The 19,755-nt window shown below is 34.4% G+C and overlaps 2 protein-coding genes across 4 annotated transcripts in view; one reads left to right on the top strand and one right to left on the bottom strand.

The window, feature by feature from the left end:
* The window catches only part of LOC118185644 (uncharacterized), a 390,931-nt gene that overhangs the window by 187,854 nt on the left and 183,322 nt on the right, over positions 1 to 19,755 (bottom strand). The gene's annotated exons all lie outside the window — the stretch shown is intronic.
* Positions 15,606 to 19,755, top strand: part of LOC118186365 (uncharacterized) — a 205,373-nt gene continuing 201,223 nt past the window's right edge. For 2 of the 3 annotated variants that reach the window (XM_035356443.2, XM_035356444.2), the window contains exon 1: positions 15,606 to 16,142. The gene's annotated coding sequence lies outside the window, so the exon portion shown is untranslated. The remainder of the gene's footprint in view (positions 16,143 to 19,755) is intronic. The other variant, XM_035356445.2, reaches the window with a different exon arrangement.

Below are 19,755 nucleotides of genomic sequence, written 5' to 3'. Positions count from 1 at the left end.
AAATGTTAATTTAGAAGTCAAACAACAAAAATCAGCGTCGTATTTTCAAATTTTCACAGGATTAGTTTCGATGGTTTTACAGAACCATCATCCTCAGATGCAAAAGCTTAAATGAACGAGATAACATATAATGATTAGATGAGATAAGCTAAGAAAGCCTGGACAAGAGATAAGTTACTTGCATCATCTGTTGATGAAATCAGAACTAAAACATAATTTCTTAAAAGGCTGAAGGCAAAGATAGATTGGAATTAGGGTCGTTAACTAGAACAGAAAAAATTTTTTGAAAGGGAAATACCTCTAGAAAATCCAGTTCACCAATGGAAAATGTTTTTTGAATAATTTTGGCAGCAGAAAAATTGAAAGTGTGATTTCCGGACCAACAATGTTGGGCAATAGAAAACTTTTGTGTTTCCTTTTTTCTGACATATGCCTCATGTTCCTTAACGCGAAGTTTTAAGGCTCTCTTAGTTTGGCCAATGTAAATTAAACCACACTGGCAAGGAATCCTGCAAATACTCCAGGAATTCATATCCGGAATGGGGACCTTGAATATGGAACTCGGAATTTTACTGATGGGAGAATAAACGACCCGAAAGTTAAATTTCTGCAAAATACGTGCAACTTTATATCTAATTGATTGTAAGAAGGGAATGACAACATAATTTTTATAATCTCCTAAAACAGGAGTGTGCCTTTTGGTGTGTTGAGATGAGAATTTTTTTACTTCTTGATTAATAATGTTGGATGAAAAGCCCCTGTCAGTAGCTATTGCTTTTAAATAATTTAGCTCTTCATCAAGCGATAGTTTGGAGGAGCAAACTTGAAGAGCATGGAAAACATAGGAATAAATTGAAGCTAACTTCTTTTAGTCAGATGACATGATTTGAAGTGTGGTGGAAGGCAAACCGATGAGGGTTTACGGTAAATCGTAGTACTGAAGTTGGATGTGTTACGTGTGACCAGAATGTCGAGAAACAGGAGAGAATTGCAATTGAAATATAGTATAGTACAATTTAAACCATTTAGAATGGTTTAAATTGTACCGTACTATATTTCACTAATGCAGAAAGACAAAAATGGTGCGTTGTAAAAATACAGTTTCTGCGGTATAAACACGGCTTGAATTCAGTCAGTGCCCACCAGAGCTCAATGTTGAAGTGAAACCATAATTCCAGTTGTAGTCCCAAATAAGATGCGCTCTGGTGTCTTAATGAAAATTTTATAATGAATTTAAATTAAAGTTTCTAAAGTAGAGCAAGAATATCATGCATGAATGAAATTTCAACTAGAAATCACGCCTAACTTATGGTTGCTGATAACTGCATACTAGGAATTCAATTAATCGAGAAACGCTTTTTAAGCGAAATAAAGGAATTGTTTGCACGCGGCAGTAAATGCTTTTCAAATAGAGTATGAAAAGAAAATATGAAGAATAATATATTCCAAATAATAAACTTAGACTGGGAGAATTTTGTAGCACATAGATTTAGAATTGAGCCTGTTTCTGAAAACAAAGATTTTAGAAATATTCTTAAATAGACCCACTTCAAGATATGAAGAAAATATAAGAATGAAAAAAATTATGTTCCAGCTAATGGTATGATTTCTTGTTCTATGAATGACATTCTGAGCTCCAGTTCACGCATACAAGATACTTAAAAAAATTTGGAAGTCTTTATATATAAGATAAGAAGATTAATAAAATAAAAGGTATTTAGAGAATAGAATAATTGAAGTAAGAAATGGCGCTTCAAAACTGCGCTTAAAAGATAGGACTTGAAGAGATATTTATATTTACTAAATCTATGAGGGATACTTACTAAAGGAGGAGAAACTACTAGAGCAAGCCAAAAATTTAAGGGCACATAGTGCCAAAAAATTGTCAAAACATTGATTTTTTTAAAAATTGGCTTACATTTTATCTGCAGTCCTTTTAAATATATAAGCAAAATCTCTGTACCTTCAAAAAGCTGTACCTTCAAAAGTTCAAAAGTTATTAAGGTGTTTATGTTCGATGGCAACCATTTAAAGTCTTTTTAGATGAATTTCATTTAAACTAGTATCACTGCTTAATGAAATATATTCTGCAGAAAAGCATGACTGAAGGAAATGTGATCATTGAAAAGAAGGGAAATACATATAGGTATGCTATTAAACTATTAATTTTTACAGCTGAAAACTAAACGATATTCTTCGTTGCTATTTTTTCTTGAAATTCGTGTTTTTAAATTTTTAAGGCTTTTATCTAATAAAGAGAGAGGTTTCAAATTATTTGCTCGTTCTATTATATTTTTAATGAATGGACTTAAAATTAACATTCGTTGCTATTGTTTCAAAAATATTCACATTAACATGTTCTTACATGAAAAATTAACATGTTTTTACATGTTAATTTATACGGCTAATTACACAATTAACATGTTTTTACATGTTAATTTTTCTGTTTCTTTCATTAGGCATAACAGTAAAAACATTTTACTAAATCTAAAAAGAGAACAAATACTCCACCCACAGTCTCGAGTAGCGTATTTCCAGAAATGCACAAAATATTTAGAGCAAAATATCAATATTTAAAAAGAATAAATTTTTTAAAATAATTTAAAACTTTATTCAAAATGCTTAATAATAGTTTGTTTGAAATTCTCTTTGTAATTCCTTGTTAAACTACTATACAAATAAATTTTCGCTATAAATTGGAAACGATGCATAAAGCTGAAAAATGTTGGTATAATCTGAAAGCTATTTTTTAACCTAAAAAATATAAAAAAGGATGGAAATAGCGACGTAATAAAAAAGACAAATTTCAATCATATTAAAGAGTAAAAGTAGCAGACTAGAGAAAATTCTGAGCGTACTATTACTACAAGATATGAAAGATAATATTCGATCAGAAAATGAATGGATACTTGATCGCGGAGCCACGTGTTGTCTGACGTCTAACAAAACTTAGATTGTGAAGAATAAAGAAATCAAAAGAATAAAACTATCTGTTGTCTCATAAAATATATCAGAATGTTTTTGATCAGCTGAAAGTCTCGAAATAGAAAGAAATTATAATATTAAAGGGTGCTTTAAATCTTTCAGAAATTTTGAAACAAGTTGGTTGAAGATAATATAAAAGGCATATTTGAAGATATAGTGCTCATGGAAACCTGATGATGAAAATGTTAAGATCATGTAAGGAGAGTTTTTAATTTTCTCATGCTAAATGGTGTTTACTAATTCAAAGAATTACGATGAAACAACTTCAGCATAAAAAGTAAAATCATTTTCTTGGAATAAATGGCATACTATCAGGATACGTAAACGAAAATTGATGACACTTTAAAATTCAGTGCTCAAGTTTGATGCTAAAACTTAGATCCTAATAAAATATGCATACAAGTTAAACATATAAAGCATTTCTCCCGCCTTCCTAGCGTGCCTTCGTGGTGTAGTGGTTCTGCACGCTGGGCCGGTATTCCAGAGGTCCGTAGTTCGATTTCCGGCGAAGGCGTTTGCTAATTTTTCAATTCTCCTGCTTCCAAAAATATCCTAATGTCTCTACATTAGCGACCGAACTAAAAGGGTGTTGGATGATGATTCTCCTCACCCAAGATTTGGCGATTGGGTCCCCTAAAATCCCCAGTCGCCCTTTAAAAGGGGGAGTATATAAGGTATCTCTCCCGCCTTCCTAGCGTGCCTTCGTGGTGTAGTGGTTCTGCACGCTGGGCCGGTATTCCAGAGGTCCGTGGTTCGATTCCCGGCGAAAGCGTTTGCTCATTTTTCATCTTGCCTGCTTCCAAAAATATCCCAATGTGTCTACAAACATTCGAGAAAAACCTTTTAAAAAATTCGTAAATAGTCAATAAACATAGAGCTTTCTTTTTCTTTCCCTCTGTGCGTGGTTAGTTAAGCGAAGTCCTTTATATGGAACAACCTAATGGGTATCAAGAAATTAAAGTTAGTGAGAAAATTGTTTATAAACTAAATCAAGCCCTATGTATTAAAGCAAGCTGAAAGAATATGGAGAGTGAAGTCTGTACAGACTATTAGACATTTTTACTTCGGAATAGAAGTAGTGAAAAATGGATAATGCTGTTGCTGTTATTTGAACTCCAGATCTTCCGACTACTAGCCATATGTTTTTCTCAATTTAATCCCAGAAAGCAGGCGGTAAGGACGAAGAAAATACCTTGCGAGTTTGATATGAAACAGTTAACAATTATCTTGTAAAAGTAGGTTCTTTTGAACCAAATCTTTAGAATCAAAATTCTTTAGCTTCAACTATAATAAATGCTTATTTAATTGTATGGATAACAATTTAAGATTGGAACTAGATGATATAATATTAATTTAAAATGTTGCATGAGGCAATTCAGAAGTTAAAAGAACGGCTCAGGCTTGAATAGGAACACCTTTTATTTTTTTTAAATCGTCGGGCGCCTTATTTAATAGCCATTAGCTTTTCGCCACTACAAGGGTCGGATGTGGTGGCCATTTCGTTATGGAAGCACATAATAGGTAGCCACCGTTGCCTCCTATGAAGGGACGGACAGTTACAACCATGCCTTCTCCGGTATTCGAGCCCGGGTCTATCGCTACGGTAGTCAGGGTTACTAACTACTATATCGGCTAGGCTACTATACCGGCTGGGCTGCAATGCTTTTAATGTAATAGAGACAAAAAGTTTTAAACACAACATGATAAAGCAAATTTTTAACATATAATATACGTTAACTAACCATGAAATAAATTTGGTCTAAAGACCGTATATTTAGTTCTGCATTTACATTAGGTAGGTCTAGTGTCATTTCGAAAACTTACAAAATTCTGTTCCACATAAATATCAGGAAGTAATAGTATTTTTACTTTCTTTTGACAATCATAAAACCATATATATCTTATGCAGCTGTAACGTTGAGTAAGTGCAATAAAAATCCCGTAGGAGTTCTCGAGGGAACTGAAAAGAAAGTTCTTAGGTATATTAAGGACACTAAGCAATTAGAACTAGTGTTTTACAAAGGAAGATTAGAATTAAAGTGTTAAATTCAGTCTTCATGGAAACGTGTTATAGGGGAAAACAACCAAAAACTAAAATGACTATTCAGCTTGGTAATAATCTCATATCACGGACATTAAAAGCTTTTTTTTAGTCTTTGTTTATTAGGTTACGATTTTGAGATAATGTACACTGAAGTGACAAAAGTCATGGGATACCTCGTAATATTTTGTCGGTCCTCCTTTTGCCCGGCAAAGTGCAGCAACTCGACGTGGCATGGACTCAACAAGTCGTTGGAAGTCCCCTGCAGGAATATTGAGCCATGCTGCCTCTATAGACGTCCATAATTGTGAAAGTGTTGACGGTGGTTTTGGGCATGAACTGACCTCTCGATGATGTCCCATAAATGTTCGATGGGATTCATGTCGGGCGATCTAGGTGGCCAGATCATTCGCTCGAATTGTCCAGAATGTTCTTCTAACCAATCGCGAACAATTGTGGCCCGGTGACATGGCGCATTGTCATCCATAAAAATCCCATCGTTGTTTGAGTACGTGAAGTCCATGAATGGCTGTAAGTGATCTCCAAGTAGCTGAAGGTATCCATTTCCAGTCAATGCTCGGTTCAGTTGTACCAGAGGACCGAGTCCATGCCATGTAAAAACAGCCCAGACCATTATGGAACCACCACCAGCTTGAACAGTGCCTTGTTGACAACTTGGGTCCATGGCTTCGTGGGGTCTGCGCCACACTCGAACCATACCATCATCTCTTAACAACTGAAATCGTGACTCATCTGACCAAGCTACGGTTTTCCATTCGTTTAGGGACCAACGGATATGCTCACGAGCCTACGAGAGTCGCTGCAGGCGATGTCGTGCTGTCAGTAAAGACGGTTTTCTGCTGACATAGCCCAAGGAAGACAAATTTCGCCGCACTGTCCTATCGGACACGTCCATAGTACGTCCCACATTGATTTCTGCGGTTATTTGACGCAGTGTTGCTTGTCTGTGAACACTAACAGCTCTACGCAGACGTCGCTGGTCTCGGTCGTTAAGTGCAGGTGGTCGGCCACTGCGCTGTCCATGGTAGGATGTTATGCCTGAAATTAGATACTCTCGGCACACTCTTGACACTGTGGATCTCGGAATGTTGAATTCCCTAACGATATCCGAAATGGAATGACCCATGCGTCTAGCTCCAACTACCATTCCGCGTTCAAAGTCTGTTAATTCTTGTCCTGCGACCATACTCACGTCAAAGCCTCTTCACATGAATAACTTGAACACAAATGAAAGCCCTGCCAAAGCACATCGCATTTATACATTTTCTACGCGATACTACTGCCATCTGTATATTTGCATATTGCTATTCCATGAATTTTGTCACTTCAGTGTAGTCTAATATACTATTTCAAAGGAAGCACATATTAATAGTGTTTAGAATCTCGGATTTCTGAAAAATCAATGTTTTGTCACATAATAAATCAGGTATACCTGTTACAAATCTGAACAGAGAAATAATATATATAATCATCTTGTATATTTCTTTTGTGAATGCATACTCAATTGTTTTAACCAAATATGATTTTCGTAATGAAATTAAGTGAGAAATTGTGACCTAATTTCATTACGATGTGAATCTTAATTTCATTCATTTATGTTTTATGTTTTGTAGCACTTTGTTTCCATAATTTGGTTATTAAAAGCGCAAAAGTCAACAACCTATGTTTAAAAAATATATCCCGGCATTTTAAATACATATCTTGATTTTGAAGATTATATGATAATGTGAGAAATACTCATGTCCAACTTCTGGAAGATTTGATGCATCATATACCTGTTGGGAACAACTGGTAATGTAATCAAAACTTCTCTCCCTCGTGACTTTGATGAATAGCGGTCAGCATATCAAGTCGGGAAGTAGAAAGTCTCGGATCTGATTCACGGTGTGGTTCTAGAATAATTTTTTAGGATTTCTATTCACTAAAATAAATCTATGAATCTACAAATAAACCCTGTTATTTTTCTCTCTGCTCAAGTGTATTTTCACATATTTTATAAAATAAGAGATTTCCAATTTCCAATTGAAAATTAAATTTATGAGGATGAATACAAATTAGTTCATCATTGGAAATTTGTGGTAAATAACACTCATAGTTCTTCATTGCCCTTATTTTGCTTTACAAGTAAACCTTAACTCAATTCGTCATGAGTTATAAATGCTCATCGAATTATTCACTGAGAACGAGTAGAGTCATTCTATTTTTTGCTTTAAGAGAATGATCGATTAGTTAATACAATTTTATAGCGCCATATGGGAAACCTTAATGAAAAATTGTCAGCGATAAACTACTAGTTCATAATCCTAAGATATAGTTATAATAAGTAAGAAAAAGAACTGAGGAGGTATTCTGCAATCGTCGACATTTGTAATTTAAAAAATTAATTATACTTATAATTAACTATTTACTGAAACATTAAGTATAAGGTGAACGGTATGTTTTGTTAGTAAAATTTGTTCTATTAGATTTTAATAAATTGAAATTCTTTTTTTGCAATAATTTTAATAAATTTACAGATGACGAATTAGCAGAATATCGGCGGGCTCTTCTCATCGAGAGACCACCAGCGGCTAAGCGGCAAAATCGCTGAATACTCTTAGTTTCAATCTAGGTTCGATTCCAGGCGAACGGGAAGGCTAAATGAGCGTTTTCGTCCTTTTCCCGATGGGCAATAGGGCTTCTCCGTCCTACCTCCAGTGGGAACCTCCAGTGATGCTGGGCTGCAACAAACAACGCAGCCCAAGTTGTAATGGAAAATAACTTTCCAGTGGCCTACTGCAGGAATATCACACCACTAATGGAAAATCTGTTAGGCATGAATTCATCCAAAATATTTCAATGAATCAGTAATCTAGAGGCAATGGTGTAAAACGGTCCACTCACACCATTACTAATGTACAAAGATGAAAATAACTATTCAGCTTTAGAGCCTTTATGGGAACATTGATTTCACAAGTGTTTATATTCCGCCTTCACATGACATCACATTCGCGCTGACTGAAATAGAATATATAATTGTATATTCTATTTCACGCAGCAAAAATTGTTGCGAGAGGCTACAATACCCCAAGCCCTCTTTGGGTGCACCAGAATTAAACAGAAGAGCAATGCCAGTTCTGGACTTCATAGCATCCCATGGCCTGATGATAGTTAATTCAGCTGACAGTACCCCAACATTCTGGACCACACGGGCAGAGAATTGGCCAGATTACACTAGCAACTGGTACTATTTACCCATTAACAAACAACTGGAATGTCTGGTGATTGCCCATCATTAAGTGACCACCGCTTTATTATATTCGACATTGACTTAGAACACCAACGCGAGCTAAAAATATATGGAAAACAAAACAAAATATTCTCAGAAATTTTTCAGCAACTTGGCTCTCTATGTTTGTCATTTAGTTTCAGCCTGTGATAATGCAAGTGATAAAGAAGGGTGCGATATGGCATACAGTATGATAATAGAAGCATTTCATATGTTCTGTGATCAAGTATTTAAACGGCGAAGTCACTGAGCTACAAATAAAACTCCATGGTGGAATTCCATGTTAGCGGCCGAATGGAGTCGAGTTCGCGTCCTTAGGCACCGTTTCCAAGGCTGCCGCTATAAAAACGAAAGAGAGACATCGGGAATGATATTCATGAAAAACCGCGCACCGTACAACCGCCTTAATGGTTTCAAAGACTAAACTGGAATGTTCACAGAAATATTGTACGAATGTAACTGAAAAATATAGCAGACTATTCAAATGTTTCTCATAATAAAGTCTTCAAACCTACCAGTCTAATTACGTCAGTCTGTCAGAATGCTAATGCTAGTTCACAAATTGTGACACACGTACTGGAAACGATTTTCCAGCACGATGATCCCCATAAAGACACGATTGCCCAGAAGGAAATACGAATTAGTATTGAACAGCATTATACGTCCCTTGCTGACTCTGAGCCTTTTTTAACAAGAAAGGAACTGAATGACATAATCAAAAATCCCAATCCCAGTAAAACCCCGGGGCTGGATGGGCTTGATAACCACATTCTCAGATTTATGAATAACATGCATTAGGTAATACTTTACTCCTAAACACAGGCGTGCTGGAGAATTCGCTATTTTCCAGACAGCACGAAAACTACAGACGTTGCTCTCTTCCTAAAGGGAAATAAAGATCGTAACGAGGCCGCTTCTTATAGGCCCATCTCCCTGCTCCCAGCCATGGGGAAAATTCTCGAAATAATAATACTTCAAAGACAAAAATTTTACATTCATGCGAATAAACTCATAAATGTTAGGCAATATGGCTTTGTAGCAGGGAAGTCAGTGGATCACGCACTGAATCACCCAGGAACACGATACTTAGAAACAAGCAGAATAAACTGCATATTGTTGTAATCAGCATAAACATTCAAGGTGACTTCGATTCATTGTGGTCGCATAATGTTTCGAAATGTCTCAAAAACACCAAATGCCCCAAAATTTTATTTGATTTGATTTACATGATCTTGAGCTGCATGAGTGACAGACGAATACAATGAACGGAGGCTTTCGCATGCAAAAAGTGACGAAATGCAGGTCTCCTGCCTATGTCCACATCTGTGAAACCTCGTAGCAAACACTGCGCTCAATCTGATGACGAGGAAACATCAGAAATAATTGCGCATGCTGATGACTTCTTGCTTGTTTCAAACGGACACAGCCATAACAGCTACGAGATAAACTCTCAAAAAGCTTTAAACAACATAGTCCGTTGGGCCAGTGAAGATATGTTCAGAATTTTAAGAGCAAAAGGAATGCTGATTAGTTCAGGAAAAAGGCACGAGCGTATTCCGTGCGTAGAACTCCACGGCAGAAATATACAATTAGTGAGACAATTCCGCTACTTGAGTGTGATTATAGATGGCAGATTCTCTTGGTTCCCTCACATCAAGTCGATCACCGAAGGCAGAAGACTATATAACTTCTATCCAAAAATAAACCAGAATTTAAATAGCGACTTTTCGCAACTCACACAGTATCTGACAGGGCATGCCCCTCACAAATTTGGCCTAAGAAACAGCGATCAATGTATTTGTATTTGTGGCAGTACTGGTGAACCAGATCACTATCTGTATGATCGCCCGCACAAAGAGAATTCGCATTCAAAGACACCCGCTGTAATCAATATGTCGGCATGGACCAAGAATACAAATAAGAAAAAAATATGCGCTCAGCCGCATTAGAGACTGTACTAGCACTGCTAAGAGTATTGCAGACAGCCTGGAGTGGCTCCTTTGTTACTTTCTTCCGACACCATGCCATCAGCAGCCCGCTCTGTGCATTTATTAATTTACCTGATGTCTTGTTTTTTGCTTTGTTTTGTTTTTAGCACTTATTTAATGTACTTCATGATTTGTAATTTAATTGCTCAGATTTCATCTTTACATTTGTATCTGTGCCCGGACTCTTGGTAATGTAGCATCTACAGCATAACTTTTTTTTAATGTATTTAATATGTTATGTACTGACAGTAATTTAATTGTATAACTGTCAGTACGCATTACAACTATGAACACATTGAACTTGACAATAAAAGTACCTCCTTGCAAGTAACATCAACCTTGCAGTACTCAAGATGAGAAAAAAACCCTAAACTCAGTGGCGTAACAGCCCTAACGGGCCGATCACCGATCACCGCTGTAAGGGCTTCCGACCTAAGGTTATACCTATCAGAATAATGCCCATACAGCGGAAACAGAACTCCATTACGCAGCCCGGGAACGCATAAAAAATCTTTAAAATGTTACAGAGTCACAATTTTTGTATATATAAACGTCTTTGCACTTTCGTGCTACAATGTGCATTCAGAAGTTACAGAACATGATTGCATAATGTAGTGGTGGATCATTAAACATAAGTACTTGATTAAGTATAATAGTAGTGGATAAGTAAAGCTGACATTAGTACAAACCGTGTATAATCAAGTGCAGTGATTAAATATAATATTCAAAGCAATCTGTACAAAGCTATTTGTGCATACATTATAATCAGAAAGTAGTGATAAATATTAGTGGTAAGTAATTACATAATTACATAAGTACGGTGTGCAAACAATTGTAGAGAGTAACTACAAAATTACATATAGTACAGTACCGTGTGCAAACAAATGTAGAGAGTATATACCATATTCGATACAAATTGTATATTGCTATTTGTGCTTACAATACAATCCGTAAATGGTAGTATATTAGTGGTGAGTAGTTACATACAAAGAAGTGTCGTGTGTAATTCGATGCAGATAGTATATACAATATTCGAAACAATTGGGACGTAAGCCCTAACGAGCCAAGGCCTGCAAGTGTCCGCAAATCTGCTTTCTTGACCGTGGGCCTCGGAGTGCGTAAGCATATACCCTTAACAAGTGGTTAGCTTGTCGCAGGACCCCCAGTGTTTAGTCCCCAAGCGAACTTGGTACTCATTTTATCGACCCAAGTGATTGAAGCTCAAGATACGTAGTCGTAAAAAATTTTCTCTTTAGTCTTAACATTCTCCACCATGCACTTTCTTTCCATATTCTGATCCTTCTTTCTGTGTTTCTCACTTAACGTAGTCAATCCCCGGAGGACACAACACTAAGCTCTAAATGTAATCAGTTCCCGAAGGACAAAATAAGCTTTTTTTTATTCCATCGACGGAATCCAACAGGATGAAGAACATCTAATCCAGTTGGCCAGCTGTTCTGTCGAGGGCGAAAAGAAAGAAAGTGTACATGAGCCAGTTTGTCCTAGTCTTTCACGAAAGCATCCCTCGCCTTAGGCAGATAGCTCTAGTGTGCTTTGCCATAATCAACAAAACCAAATCAAACCCATCATTGGGAGAGAAATCAGTCTCTAATCTAGATTGAAACCTGAAACTAGGCTAGAGTTGAAAAAGCTGAGTATAAAAGAACTCGAGCTAACTTTCGCTCTTACTGAGCCGAGGGCAGATTTGAAATTTGGAAAGCTAGGAAAAATACTCTCATCGAAGTTCTTTGCCTCTAATTTTGTTCAACATAGTAAATATCAGTGGTGCGAATTATATAAAATATTTTGAGAAGTAAGCCAATAATTCAGTAATTTTCATTTCAAATTAACTATTAAACCAACGAAAATTGCTTTCTTTCTTTGCCTTTTTGGTATCTTTTTATGGTACGTGTTATCTGAAATATAAGTTCATACTTTTGAACCATATTTTTTTAATATTTGGAAGAAAGTGGAAAAAGAAAAGAAAAGAACCTGAAGAATTCTTATTGATTTTTTTTTCGGCGCCTGCGCAAAAGATTCTGTATACACATGACCTGTAGCGAGTTAATGACTTGCGAGAGGTAAAGTAAGAGACAGAGGGAGCATGCGAGTTACCATGGAAGCGAAGCTTTGTGGCTTCCGCTTTGTAGAATTAGAGTTCTATTAATCTGAGTAGTGTGAGATAAATAAAGAGTAAATAAAGTCCACTATTGAGTTCTTTTATGAGAGACTGAGAATGAGCTATGGACATGAATGTCTGCGGAACTGGAGACAAACCAGCGATCTATAGATGCAGTTGTACGAAGAATATGAGGACTTTTTCTAAACCAACAACAAAGAAGATGTGTAAACTTTGAAGTCTCAGTAATTTTCAGAAAAAATATGTGCACGAGTCTGCTGATCTTAAATTATATAGTGGGAAAAATAGTTATTAAAACGCTATAATAAGCAAAAAAATAAGAATAGGAAATAAAAGGAAAATTAACAATAAAGCAAAATATAAAAATATTTAAATACATGTATTTGAAAGTGTTTAATGCAAAATATAACGATATTTGTGATGCAAACACTATTTTGCGAGTTTCAAGATTTTTGAAATGCTTTTTCTCATCTCTTTGAATGATGATTCTTGAGCTAAAAATACGAGACTGTAGACGAATAGATATACGTAAAACTTTAATTTTGTACATTTTTTCGTATACGAGTTTCTTTCGTTTATAGTATTTCATTCGTTAATTTCGATCAGCATTGTATTTTTTCCAATCAGTGATTTTCTTCACTTATTTACAATAGTTCATACAACAAGATGTATATCCCTTCTGATTCTATGAACTAAGTTACTAAGGCACATACAAAACTTTTAAGGCTTGAAAGATAAGGCAAAATGAAGCGAAATTTTCAAATCATCTTATTTTAGAATTTAGACAGCTGCTTTATACCGCAAGTTTGCAGATGCAAATGATATGTTTTGAGGAAGTAACCAGTACACTGGTTACGAATTAAATGTATTGCACATTTGAAGCATAAAGAAGAGATGATAAACTACACGTACCTAATTGAATTAAAACTTGTTCAAGTGAGAATTTGGGAGAAAACCTCACAGTTTACGTTCCAAACTCAAACCAACTTTAGCAATGTTGTGATTTATTTCAATCATATGTAAGCAATAAATAAGAAATCACTAACCTAAATAAACCTAAACAATTTGATTCGTACTTTATAGTGTAGATTGACTGTATTGTACAACATTCAGGAAGAGATTTCGGTAACCTATTAAATTTATTTGCATCATTTAGTACATTATAAATTGCATTAGCATTTGAATAATACGCAAAATATTACAAACAATTCTGTTCAATTGGAATTACGCAGCATTAAAAATATTTTCAAAATAGATGTAAACTAATGATTAAAAATACGTGAATGTGATAATATTTAGCGATTCATTGTTGCTTTTTCTCTTTTTAAAAATTTCAAAAAGCTGCTAAATTTTGTCAGAAAGTTCGTCCTTAGTGAATTGAATTTTAAAAACTTTTTGAAGCTTCTTTCCTATATAGTTAGCAGATTTTGACCAATTTTCTTTTTATCTTTGGAGTCAGCTTAATTTTTTTGCCACATTTTCCTTTCAAAATTCAAGGGCATGAGCAAATGCTCTTAAACAAATCATGCGGATTTTTGAAAAAAAAATTACCATCTTCCTTCTTATTATACTTATTTTTCATTTAAGAGAGTCTGAACAACTGAGATTTTTCGAAGTTAATTGTCTCTTTTCTGCCCATTATAATTATGTAAAGGAACATTAAAAATATAAAAATAATCGAGAAAATTAAATTCTAAATTCACCTAGAAAAAATATATCAAATAGATTTTATCATAAATTCTAACTGAATTAATTTGCTATAAAATATGTAAAAAGAATTAAAAATTCCAAGCAAAGTGGCGCAGTTAGTAAACTAACAAATACAGTTAAAATGCTTATCTTTTCAAAATAATCGCTGATATAGTCTGAAACTAATGATAACAGTAATGATACTGTTTATAAAAACGGATTTTTTTAAAGTTTGAGTCCAGTAATTTACTCACATTTATATATTCATTTTGCGGAGTAGAAAAGGAAAAACACATGGTCTGCAATTATTTTAATATAGCAGTATTTTGGTGTTTGGTGTGTTTAATTATGGCAAAGCACACAAGGGCTATCTGCCTAAGAGGAGGGACGCCTTCGTGGAGGACTTTCTAAGGGAAACTGGCTCGTATACACGTTACACATGGGGAAAACCACGAAAACGGCCATGCAGCCATCCCGTTCGCGGGATTCGAACCTCGGACCGAACTACCAGTGTTCAGCGCGACTTTACCGCTCGGCCGCTGGTGGGTCAGCAGTATTTTGGAGGTTTAAAATATGCATTTTCAAAGCTGAAACTCAGGTAGAAGGATTTTCATGGAAGCAATAGGAAAAGCAACTAAAGTAAAAAAATATAAATATATAAGTATGCACAAAAATACACTTGTGTTCAGAATAAAAGGAATTTTCCAATTTATGTCGATTATCTCTAGAACTCATAGACAGATTGTAGTAAAATGTGATATGGGAGCTGGAAAATAGGGAATACAGAGAAATTTATGGCATACAGACATGATACACGTACACGTGATCGAGCGTAAGGCTCATCCGCGCTAAAACAAAGGTTGATTTGGTTTTCATTAACAATCATATAGTTATTGTGTCTTAATCATATAGTTCTTAGAGGTTGAGTTCAAACTCAGTTTATGAGTCCCTGTAGCAGTCGTTCTTACTTATATCGTAGAGCGGAGTTTCAAGTGGCGTAAAGAGTGTTGAAAGTTGCCTCCTAAAGATGTCCAAATGTGTTGTTTAGATCTGACATCTGGCTGATCAGTATTATGTGGTATCAAAAGATACCACATGTGAAAGTACCTATTCTAAAAATTCAGCCTCAGCGCAAAGAGAAAGTATGTATAGGAGAATTAATTTCCGACCGCACAACCGACTTTGAAGACACTCTATCACGTCCACGTACTTTCTAAGTAATATAATGAAAATAAAATTATTAACTTTCGGTATTTTGTTAATTTTTTAAATTTTAGATTTTTTTTATTTTTGAAAAAGCAATTGTTATCGTCCTTGAAGTGAGTTACAGTCACTGGGTGCAGCATTATTGATCAAAGCACAGCAGTGCGTAAGAAGTAACCATGACAACGAAGACCTTAGCCTGACAGCCTATTTGACTCAAAAGCTCTCTGATTCTGGTCCAGTTAGAGAGGTCAGACCCCTAGATATACGACCATCAAATTATACTAAACTTATTACATTTCATTGCACATACCAACTCGAATACGCTTGGGCGGAAAAAAGCCACTCACGTATTGAACTGATCTGCAGCTCATATAATGTCATATGATATGCAACAAAATGTGCGAAACGATGTGTTTTACTGAACGTCCAAGCGATCATAAAAAAAACCTTGCGAAACGTATGGTGCACTAGACTAACGCACATCCTCCTAGCTAAGTCGCCTCCGAAATACTTGGGAAGTGGCGCGGAGCAGTTAAGATGCAGTGTGCTTAGGTGAAGAGTAGATATCAAACTTTTCCATATTTGAAAATGTATCGCCTAACTGGCGAATCTCTAGTTCGCCAAAAGGAGTAGTTTCCGTTTTCGCGCATGCGTCTTTAAGCACCCAATTTGGTGAGTTCATCGAATAAGCATTGAGTGCTGAATTCAAGATTACCATTCGGCTTGCGAGCAAACTTCAGACCGAAAGGAGATCTCAAATCGCAGAGTAATCGAAACAAAAACCACAGAGAGCGAACGTAACAGGTGAGTGATGGTGACTCTCGTTAAGTGCAAGCATCTCCTAACCATGTGCACAACTTAGTAAATTTATCAAAGACAGTATAGAATTTAACAAAAGTATTTTTGAAGTGGTAAAAAAAATTCTCCAGCCCTTATGTAGCTCGTCAGACTTTCAAGTTCTCAGTCTTTCTCTCGAAGTTATAAATTTTAGGACCCTTAAACATTTATTATTTATTATCTCAAATTCGTTTACGTTTTTCTAAAAGTCTCTCTTTTTTTGAAGTAAAAAAAACTTAATAGCGGGAAATATAAGTTTTAAAATAAAGAAGCATTCTTTAACATTATCTGTGCCATGAGCTGAAGCTCAGAAATAAGAAATCCGTTTTACTTAAAATTTAATAGTAAGATTAGCGCAACTCAATGACCTTTAAAAAACTGACTTGAAAAGATAAATTATGGCACTAATTTTAACAATGTACGTTTTTTATGGTTTTTTTTTAATTTAACGAAAGTAATGAAGTATAAAATTATAACGATATAAGTTTAAGCATTCAAAATGTTACAGAAATATTTATACTGATTACTCGAAGGAGCGCTTAATGCTTTAACGCATATAGCTATATGCTCCAAATTCTCAGTTTTCATCTTTCTGTTTTACATGTTTGCGTATAGATGTATATTGTTTAGCTTTTGCTTTTATTTCCTTTTCCATTACACATTATTTAAATTTAATTTTGATATTATATCATATTTATATTAACTATAATTTTGTAATATGAGTATAGATTTCCCTTAATTTGAACTTTTCCGACTTTTAAAAATCTTTATTCGAGCTCATTGTGATTACCTATTTTGTCAACATATGAGAAGCTTTTTAATTTTCTTACTTCAGCAGTTGTAGTTCTGGAACTAATAGCATACAATTCTCAAGTTGTGCAAACTTCAGATGTGCAAACGAAAACACTTCAATAGCTAATATTTTTACTGAGAATGATCATTTTCATGAAATGTCCATTTCTGTTGAATTTATTGATAATTTTGTGTTAAATAGTCAAGTATTGCACATTAAATATGTGTACGCGTAAGGTTGGATTAGCGAATCAAATCTTCTGTGGTGTTGTAGAACCGTGATTTATATCAACTAAACACTTCAGAAATTTCTGTTGTAACATTCAGTCTACAAAATCAGTTTCATATTATTATTATTATTATTATTATTATTTGGTATTTTCTAGTAGATCTGTGCAACAAATATTTTTACTTATATATTTAAAATTAGGAACTCAGCCTATTTCTTACAGCGTTAAGCTGAAATTCTGTTAAATTTTATTTCATTTAATATTTTTTCTTGCTACGTTATCATAATTCATTATAAATATAGCACAATGCATACATATGTATATATATTATATTTTTAACGCTAAATCCACTGCCAATGCTTTCCAAATGCAGTTTGAGAAAACAGATTGTTTGTTGATAATAAGAGTTAATGAAGGAGCAGTAGTTCTTCAACATCTTATACTGTGGGTAAAAAAAGTATTTGCACACCTACATTTTTGTTTGCAATTCATAAAAAGAAGCATTGAGAAATAAAAAAATTGTATTGCCAAATCAGAATAAGTTTAATGATGAGTTTTAATAAGTTTAACGTCGATGAAAGACCGAATATTTCACTACATTCTTGTATATTCGGACCCTCACCGGTGTATGTCGACAATTACAGATATGCTCTGGTGAAAGTCGAAAAGAGAGGTCATAAAGTGCCATAATAGTTTAAGTTGTTGCAATAAATAAGATTTGAATCACATAATTTAGTAAGTTTTTATTACTGTTATTTTATTTTCTCATTTAGAACGTACTGTATAATTAAGTAAGTTTTTAACTTCTATTATTTTCCTTTCTCATTTTGAATGTATTTGAATGTATTTTGAATGTATTTTGATGGAAGTTTCCCATTTTTTAGAAATTTAAATGTTAACCAGCTTCATTATATCCATTTTATTCATATTCTTGAAATTTTGCTTTATAGTTTGTAAAATTAAAGAGTGAGTTTTATTAAATTCTTGAAGCCGCAGCATACTCTCTCGTCACCCTAATATGAATAATTCAAAATTTTAATAAAACAATCAAGCAAACAACTATAATGAAAATAGAAAGAATAGCTACCAATGGCAAAGAAAATCAAATACAGCAAGTAATGTTACAGTCAGCTGGTATGTATATGATCTAGTTAGTCATATTTTCTTCTAAGTTTAGAAAAGGTATGTACTTTCTCGAGTGCTATGGTTTCAAGAATTTTACTCAATATTAAATCCATTTCTTTATGAAACTTTAAACTGCTATATCACAAAGAAACTAAAAAGTGTTACTCATTGCACATCAAAAAATTCTCCTAAATTTCTATAACGCAAGGACGTTTTGGTGTGTTTGTATATATATATGTAACCGTGAAAGACCGAAATTGGGGAATGTCGACTTTCACCGGAGAATATCAACATTCACCAAATACGTCGATGAAAGACCGAATATTTCACTACATTCTTGTATATTCGGACCCTCACCGGTGTATGTCGACAATTACAGATATGCTCTGGTGAAAGTCGAAAAGAGAGGTCATAAAGTGCCATAATAGTTTAAGTTGTTGCAATAAATAAGATTTGAATCACATAATTTAGTAAGTTTTTATTACTGTTATTTTATTTTCTCATTTAGAACGTACTGTATAATTAAGTAAGTTTTTAACTTCTATTATTTTCCTTTCTCATTTTGAATGTATTGTGTGTTTTAGGTTCTTATGTTCTTAAGTTCTTATTTCAAGTCTCAAGTGCGTCTATTCGCGACTGAATTACGGAGAAGAAAATATAATATTGTTATATGTTCAACATTCACCATTAGTACATGGTGAATGTCGACATTGACCGGTGTAAGTCAGAAATAAGAGTATTTGGAAAATATTTCAGACATACACCAAGAGACTGTGTGAATGTTGACACTCACCGGTGAAAGTCGACATTCTCCAGATTTCGGTGTTTCACCGTAACATATATATATATTAAGCGATTAATACATGGAATCAGCTCAGTGAGATGAAATAATGTTAGAAGTGAATAGATCCTTAACTTTCATTCAATCCCATATAGATTGATGTTATTACTAGCCAATAAATATATTTAAAGCTTAAAAGCTCTTGGTTAATTTCTAATCTTTGAACTGAAATTCTATTTATCTAACTCCTGCCTTCAAACACATAGTCTATCAGGTACAAAAATGTAAACGAAAGAGCGCTGTGTGCGTCTTTGTTCCAAATCAGTGTGATTATACATCTTTAACCTGCCATACAAGATATAAACACAAAGAAAACACAAGGGGTGTAAAGAAAAAGTAAACAAGTTCTACTCCATATTAAATTTCCTCATCATCTTAGCTCACTTATATTATAAAAAAATGTCCATAGACTAATTTCTTCTGAAATACAAATCCACTGCCAATGCTTTCCAAATGCAGTTTGAGAAAACAGATTGTTTGTTGATAATAAGAGTTAATGAAGGAGCAGTAGTTCTTCAACATCTTATACTGTGGGTAAAAAAAGTATTTGCACACCTACATTTTTGTTTGCAATTCATAAAAAGAAGCATTG

The sequence above is a fragment of the Stegodyphus dumicola genome, chromosome X1 (assembly GCF_044657685.1).
Source record: "Stegodyphus dumicola isolate Sdum_Otavi_A_Nest chromosome X1, ASM4465768v1".
Lineage (NCBI taxonomy): Eukaryota > Metazoa > Arthropoda > Arachnida > Araneae > Eresidae > Stegodyphus > Stegodyphus dumicola.
The sequence above is the reverse complement of the archived record's forward strand: the minus strand, read 5'-3'. Positions and strand labels throughout refer to the sequence as shown.